Consider the following 8,600-nt stretch of genomic DNA (forward strand, 5'->3'; position numbering starts at 1 on the left):
AACATCATGCTTATGAACAAAAATGAAATGGAGTCATTTACAAATAAACAAAAACTGAGAATACACCACCCAAAATCTTTTACTCTTCTATAAATAATAATGAATTACTTCTGGTAGAGGAGAATGATCCCAGAAATATAATAAATATAAGAAAAAGAGATCAAAGAAGAAATGCAAATGAGGTTCCGAAGTTTTTGTCCTAGTTGTAAGTCACCATATTCAACTCCAGACATATTATCCTTGGTTTAAATTCAGAGAGTGAAGCAGGCTCTTATCCTTGGCCATAAGTGATTTTGCAGTTATTGATGGTTCAGCTCCCCAGTGTCAGGGGCCAAATAGGTTGGCATATTTAAGTATGTCAACCTAATAAAATATTAGTTGACCAAGCCCACCCTGAACAAGCTCTTACTAGGCCATACTGAACCTTTCCTGCTGCTACGTTTTTGCTTTCTTTCTATTAGATTAGCTCTCTTTACTTTTTATGTTTTGATCTGGCTCAAAATAATATATTTTTTCCATCCAGCAAGTGACATTTCCCTATTCTCTGCACCAATCCAGGACTTTATTGGGGCAACTGAAGCTGGAATTGAATCCTGGATAAACTGTCTTCTTTCTTTAAAAGCAATATGTTTAGAAGATTTTTTTTTCTGTTGAATTTCTTAGCAAAGTTTGCTACTTTGGTTCCATGCCAAAAGAAGAAAGAAAAGAAGGAAGAAAACAAAATTCTTTTTTCCTCTCTTTGTTCAACCACTCCCAAAGTAAATCCTCTATCCTTGGAAAAATCTAATTTTTCAGGTCAAATTCCAGATTGAGCCTAAGGTATAATATTTTATTTTTTTACTAGGTCTTTGTTTGTTTAATTGGCTTGATGTTAGGGAAGAGATGCTATAGTCCCACTTAAAGCCATTAACTTCATACTGGAAAAAAAATACAATTTTACATGGGAAGAAAAAATTCTGTATGATGAATAGATAAAGCAATGGTTTAGAAATACCTGAAAAGGCAATTGAGTATGCACTGAAAAAAGTAGATCTATGGGCATCTCCCAGAGTGCACAATAAAGAGGTAAACAAGTGAAAAATGAGAGGTGAATGCACATAGTGGATGGAATAAAAAGACTGAGTACACTCTCCAGGAAAGTACATACACTGCGGACAATGACTGAGATTGAGGAAGAACAAGAAGCTATCATTGAAGGAGCGACAGCAATGCTGAGCTGGCCTCTGCATACTGCCTTCTGGTACTTGTGACACAATAAGCTGACTATTGATTTTCTTATTTATCTTCCTATTTGGATTTGGGCCAGTTCAAACCAGAAGTCTATCATAGTCATTGCTATAGTTGAAATCTTGATTGTCCTTCAAAGGCCCATGTGGTAAAGCTACTGGGAAGGGGTGAAACTTTCAAGAGGTGAGGCTTAGTGGGAAATCTTTAGGTCACTGAGGACATGCCCTCAACAGGAATTGTGGAACCCTGGTCTATTCCTCTGTTTTCACTTCCTGGCCATGTGTTGAAGAGTACTGCTCCACCATGATGCAGTACTTTGCCATAGGCCTCATTGAACAGGGCCAACCAATCAGGTACTGAAACCTCCAAAACTGTAATCCAAAATAAACCTTTTCTCTTTATAAACTAATTATCTTAAGTATTCATTATAGTGGCTGAAAATGGACTAATACACTTATTTTTGCATCACTAGCACCGATGCAGATCTTTGGAAAGCTTAACAAACTTGTGTTATTAAGAAAATAGAAAGTGTTTCTTAGAAAGTACTTACTATGCAATGGTGAATGAAGGGGGCATGTCCTATGGGTTGTAACCATTTTTCTTGCAGATGTTTACAGGGCATCAACCTTTCCCCTCTACAAGATGCTTCAGCTGGGGTTGGTAAGGGGATAGAGCTCCATTCTGAAGGGGAAAAATTTGACTGTGAATAATAATCAAGAAAATGTCTAAGATTTTCCCTACAGCTTCATTTTACTGTTCCTATTTATCCTAACAGATTTCTACTTACATATACAGTGGAGCATTACCTTTAACCTAAAGCACATAGAGCAAAAAGGCCAGAACAATGTTCAACATAGAAGGAAGGTAATAAGTTAAAAAAAATAAATAATCACAATTCATTGAATTTTAGTGGAATAAAAGAAAGAGAGCAAGAAAGGTCAACAAGACTTAGATTTCCTGAAAATGTCTAATCTATGAGCTGTTCCACCGAATACTCAAGTTGTGATGAAAACTGATAACACTTGGCACTCACAGAGGCTTCTTATTTTGTAGTCTTATGCAAAAATCTAAGTAATTAATCCTGACAGCTCTACTTGGAGAGATGCTGGTCAGGAGCCAGCAGGAGTATGTGTGTTCAAACACCTATTGCTAAGTTTTGCATATATCCATTTCTTTCCTCTACAATCTCCCTTCACCCACGGCTTAAATTCCCATGGCAGATTTCAGGCAAAGGCCTGTCTTCAGCTTGTCCCTTGGTGCTCTCTCCAGGATTATGTCTCCCCTCAAAGTGAGCCAACTTCAGTTTTATATTCAAATTGTATCCCAGGACTCAAGTCTGAAAATGAAAGTATAATGAACCCCATGTTCTCCTGGTGTTAGGATATGCAGGCCTTCTTGTTTGCAGACCTGATGCTTTTCAGAGCATGCACTGAAAATTATGTCTATAGGCATCTCCCAGAGTGCACAATAAAGAGGTAAACAAGTGAAAAATGAGAGATGAATGCACATAGTAGACAGAATAAAAAGACTGAATACGAATTTGTAGTCCATTTTCCCTTTTCCACCCGGCCTCTCAGGATCTCCCTGGGCGGGCGCTGAGGCGAGGGAAGAGGCTGGGGTCGCCACAGCAAAGATTCCTGCTGCCACCCCCCCCTGCGGGGGTGGCCCGGGTTCCGACTGGGGGAGGCACCCTTCTGGGTGAGGCATCCACCATGGTGAGGCCCCTGAGCCGCTGCCCCCGCCTCCCCCCCCCCCCCCCCCCGCTGCCGCTGCCTGCTGCCCCTTGGTGCTGCTGCTACTATCCAGCCTGCTGTTGCTCCTCCACCTCCGGATCGGATCACAGTGAGGGAAAGATGAGCGAGGAGAAGGCGACTTCTGACAACCATAATAGTTATGCACGATTGCGAGCGATGGTGATGACCTGAGATGACTCAAGTGGTGGATGGTTACCCCTTGGAGGGAGTGGACTAAGCAGCGTCACTGTCTTCAAAGTCCCTCATCAGGAAGAGAATGGCTGTGCTTTTTTATCCATGGAGAGCGACTCAGGAACAAAATGGTGGTTTTGGAATGTATGCTTAAAAAAGACCTTATTTATAATAAGGTCACTCCAACATTTCACCACTGGAAGATTGATGACAAGAAATTTGGCCTTACCTTTCAAAGTCCAGCTGATGCTAGGGCTTTTGATAGAGGCATTCCAAGAGCCATCGAGGATATTTCTCAAGGATGTCCAGCATTGAAAAATGAAGCTGATGACTTACAAGCAACTGAAGAGGATACTTCCAGTTCTCTAGTGAAAGATCACCTTTTCCAGCAAGAGACAGTTGTTACCAGTGACCCTTACAGGGGCTCAAATATAAGACCATCTCCCTTTGAAGATTTGAATGCCAGAAGAGTCTACATGCAAAGCGAAACCAATCAGATAACATTTGGACAGCTAGGCCTAGACATTCAGAGCAGAAGTGTGGAATATGTACAGCGGCAAATACCCAAGGAATGTGGAAGCTTAAAGTCCCAAAACAGGGTCCCTTTGAAATCAATCAGACATGTCAGCTTTCAAGATGAGGATGAGATTGTCAGAATAAACCCTCGAGATATCTTAATATGTCGGTATGTAGACTACAGACATCCTGACATGTGGAAAAATGACTTGGAGAGAGATGATACTGACTCCAATATTCACTTTCCTAAACCAGACAGTAAAAAGTCAGACTATCTCTACTCTTGTGGGGATGAGACTAAGTTAAGTTCATTCAAAGACTCTGTGGTATTTAAGACACAGCCTTCTTCCTCATTAAAAATTAAGAAGTCAAAACGAAGAAAAGAGGATGGTGAACGTTCTCGCTGCGTATACTGCCAGGAAAGGTTTAATCATGAAGAAAATGTCAGGGGAAAATGTCAGGATGCTCCAGATCCTATTAAAAGATGCATATATCAAGTTAGTTGTATGCTGTGTGCACAGAGCATGTTGTATCATTGTATGTCAGACTCAGAGGGAAATTTTTCTGATCCCTGTTCATGTGACACTAGTGATGACAAGTTCTGCTTACGATGGTTAGCCCTGGTAGCTTTGTCTTTCATTGTACCATGTATGTGCTGCTACGTCCCTTTGAGAATGTGCCATCGCTGTGGTGAGGCGTGTGGGTGCTGTGGTGGGAAACATAAAACTGCTGGATGAAATGATCCAGTGCCAAAAGGAGCTTAAAATCTTTGTTTCCAGGAATTAGCTAACTTGGTTTTGTGGAAGCTTTTGGCAAGCAATATGGAATCTTGCCTGGTATCACTGGGGCCACACGTGGAAGAAGCAGAACTCGTCAGTTCTTGGCATTTCACAGATGCTAGCCATGCATTTTTTTCCTTGAGTGCATGGCATGTTTCATTACAGGTTGTAGAGTATTTGCAGAAGGAAATCATTTTTGGCTATTGACTATAAAAAGTCAGCATAAATATGATCCAACAAAAAGGGATTAATTTTTGGCATTTTGTATATTTATGCATTAGGTGATGGGAATTTAAAGGTTTGAATTCATGAACTAAAAATAAAAATGCACTAGGGGACAGTTGATTTCAATCTAAGAAAATTTAACACTTGGGAATTATAAGAAGTAAAATAATTGCAACTAAATCATTTATTAGTTGTTTTTCTGAAAGCAGTTTTATGTATAAATAACAAAATGTTTATATTTAACTAAATGTAAGGTATGAATTATTACATATTAAACCTTTCTTGCCCTTCCTAATTCTGAAGTAGATACACATTTATCTACTGTCACATTCCATATATTTTAAATATTTAACTCATCTAGTTAATAACATTTTTATTCCATGTGAATGATTGATATTTTCATCCTTGTTTATCTTTGGCTACAATTTATATTGAGTTATATCTGTACATTCTGGTAATCTAAAAACCTTTAAGATATTCTAATAGCCTTGTGTGACCAACATTTTTTTAAAGTACAGATGTGCCGCAGTCTCTGGCTGGGCACAAATCACGAGTCTCCACACAGCTTGTAGATTCAAACAGCAATTCTTTATTCCCGAACTCACACCGGCCGTCTACAAACATGCTCTGGGGGAATCCACGTTCTCTGCCCAAATCCACTCCGCATGGGCTTCTGTCTCCCAAAATATACTGTCTGACCCTAAGCACTCAAGAGGAACTCAGCAGCAGGATACGCCCTATTCTAAAGGGGGAACACCCTAATCTCCTATTATGCTAAACTGCCCTATTCTAAAGGGGGAACACCCTAATCTCCTATTATGCTAAACCGCCCTATTCTAAAGGGGGAACACCCTAAACACGGATCCTGCCCTGGTCCTTGAGCAAGGTCACCTTTCAGAAGTCCTTCCACTAGACAGCATGGGAGTAAGCTGGCAAGGAATTTGTCATACCTACTTGGCTGATGGCTCCCAGCACAGATGTAATTGTCTAATGTTCTGATGGGAACTTAACCCTTATTTTTATATAAAAAGAGACTGAGTAAACAGAAAATTTAAGGGTTTTGGTTGTTTTTTTTTTTTTTTGTGGTATTCAACCAGCAAGTTGTTTTCTTTCAGAATTTCCTCCTTCAAAAAATAATATTGCAAAAACAAACGTTTTACAAGGCAAAAAGTGTAAATGCATAGTTGGTGTAAAACAGTTTCCTCTTGAAATCTCCATTTATTGTTCTGCTACACCGAAATATGTTCAGCTGCATTACTAATGTTTTAGCTTACTCCTCAGTACTTACTATTCATATAACACTGATCTTTCTCAGCTATATTTTTTTTTTATTTAAACTGGCCGAAAACAAAATTATTTTGTTAAAATTTATGCTAATGTATCCCAGGAAAGTATTTAATCCAACATTATTGTGAATGAAATATCTTGTAGATATAAATTTTATTTATTTTGCAGAACACTGTATTACTGCTGTTTAATTTACAAAGTAGTAGGATATGTGTTCCAACATACCATTTTAAAATACCATAGGATCATTTTTTTTTAAACATCAAAACTAACCAAATGAGAAATTCTTTAAGAACATTCCCTTACAGGAATAAAGTTGAGACGTGTGCCTTTTTTTTTTTTTTTAATTAATGGCTCGAAGTACTAGAGGTGATAGAAATTAAAATCACACTACCATTTGAAACTCATTTTCTATGCAGGTTTTAAATGTCATTTATATCTCATTTGTTTTACATATCAAACTTAAGCTTGTGTTAGCATTCTTCTTTTGCCCCCTTTCAAACTGAACAATGTATATAACACTATCTTGTCTGTAAAATACTTTTTTTTTAAAAAAGAAAGCATTTATATTTATATGACAGCTTGAACTGACAACATTGTGTACATAGATCATCTTGAAGTATTATTTCACATTGAAAAGAAGAAAATTATATTGTTAACTGTATGTTATGAAGAAGAGGTTATTTCTAATTTTGTACTAAAAATCAATTGGATGAACTAAATCCAAAACATGACATTGTAGCAGCAGTTTTAAGTCTTATTTTTACTGTTTATATATTTGAATGCTGCTACACCTGGTGATCTTCATCCCTGAAGTTTTCAGCTAAACTTGGTTTCCTAGAATAGACTGTTAACTTTCAAAATTCCTTTTTATGGATGAAATGGAAATAATGGTTCTCTTTTTGAATGAATTTTCATATTTGTAAGTACTGAGTTTTTAATTCAGGTTTGAGTGAGGTGTGAATGACTGAAGAAAATAACTTGCTAGCTATATAGAAAAATGCTGTGGAAATGAACTGTGCATATACTTCTGGGAAGAACAAATTTAATCATTTCTTCTGTTAAGCACTAATCAGTATAGTGCAACTCCTGGTTCTGTACTGTATTTTATATGCACATATATGCTTTAATATTTTAATGTTTGTGCATTAATATTTTCAATTTGTTTAACCACTTTGCTGCAAAGATTTTGCCGTCCCATCCCCGTTTTTTCCTTTACAGTTTTAAACAAGTTTCTTCATTAAAAACTATGGTGATAAAAAAAAAGACTGAATACACTCTCCAGGAAAGTACATAGACTGCAGACAATGACTGAGATTGAGGAAGAACAAGTAGCTATCATTAAAGGAGCAACAGCAATGCTGAGCTGGCCTCTGCATACTGCCTTCTGGTACTTGTGACACAAGAAGCTGACTATTGATTTTCTTATGTATCTTCCAATTTGTATTTGGGCCAGTTCAAACCAAGAAGTCTATCATAGTCACTGCCATAGTTGAAATCTCGATCGTCCTTCAAAGGCCCATGTGGTAAAGCTACTGGAAGGGATTTTGCTTCCCTCAGAACCAGAAGAAAAGTGAAACAAAATCAAATAGAAAAAGAGGAGGAGGAAAATGAAGAAGAAGCAAGGCAATGTCACTACTCCAAAAAAAGAAAGAGAAAAATAAACTCTTTAAATTAACTTAAAAGACTTCCTTACATGCTCTGTTTGGATTTGTCAAGTCTTATACCAGAGCCCACTGACGTAAAGAAAGGAATAATACAAATTAATATTTAAAAAGCTATTTCTTTTCCCCACTCCAAAGGCATTCTGGCTCTGCTGGAAACTGAGCCTAGATTCTGTCACTTGCACTAACTTCCAAACCTGGGTCTGTGTGACTTCTCAGAGAATGAGCTATAATTTCATGCTGTCTAATTCCTGATAATTTAGTTGGGTATTTGGTAGCAGTTAAGTGAAATTTTCCCCAAAACTATCCTAAAACACCTTTATAAAATATCTAAGGAAGTAGAGGAAAGGGACCAAGAGGTGAGAGACAGGGAGGGAGAGGGGAAGTACTGGAGAGTAATATTGGCCAAATTATATTGTAATATTGTGTACATGTATGAATGTTTAACAATAATCCATTATGTACAACTGTAATACATGGATACAAAATGTGGAAAAAAATATCAAAGAAAAGGACTGTCACATACACAATAAGATGTAAAGATATGGAGGTAGAATATTTTGAAACATGGCAGAAGTCCTATATAACTATGGCAATGATGATCAAATGGTCATAATTATTCCTGCAATTGATGAATGATATGAAGTAAAACAAATATAAGTCTAATAAAATAAAACCATAGTGCTAAGATTTTTAATTTAAGATGATAATATAAGGAACAAAGCAAAAATGGGGAAAAATTAAATAGGCCATTTTAATTAAACACTCCAGAAAACCTGATTTTAGAATCTCATCCATTCTATAAATATGGCTTCTGGTTAATAATTTAGTCTTAACAGTTCCCAGCCATGGGCTTTAGGGAGCACAGTTTAACAATCCACTTGTGATGGTTATAAATTCCTCAAGGAACACGAAGTTAAATAGTCACTGGCGACTCAATATGTAAGTTAATCTTTAAAACATCACCGTCTTGACAT

The 8,600-nt window shown here is 37.3% G+C and overlaps 1 pseudogene; it reads left to right on the forward strand.

Moving 5' to 3' along the window:
• Nucleotides 1-3,080: 3,080 nt before the first annotated feature.
• On the forward strand, nucleotides 3,081-4,405 carry LOC143385970 (sprouty-related, EVH1 domain-containing protein 1 pseudogene; annotated as a pseudogene).
• Nucleotides 4,406-8,600: the final 4,195 nt, after the last annotated feature.

This window comes from Callospermophilus lateralis (assembly GCF_048772815.1).
Source record: "Callospermophilus lateralis isolate mCalLat2 chromosome 11 unlocalized genomic scaffold, mCalLat2.hap1 SUPER_11_unloc_1, whole genome shotgun sequence".
Classification (NCBI taxonomy): Eukaryota; Metazoa; Chordata; class Mammalia; order Rodentia; family Sciuridae; genus Callospermophilus; species Callospermophilus lateralis.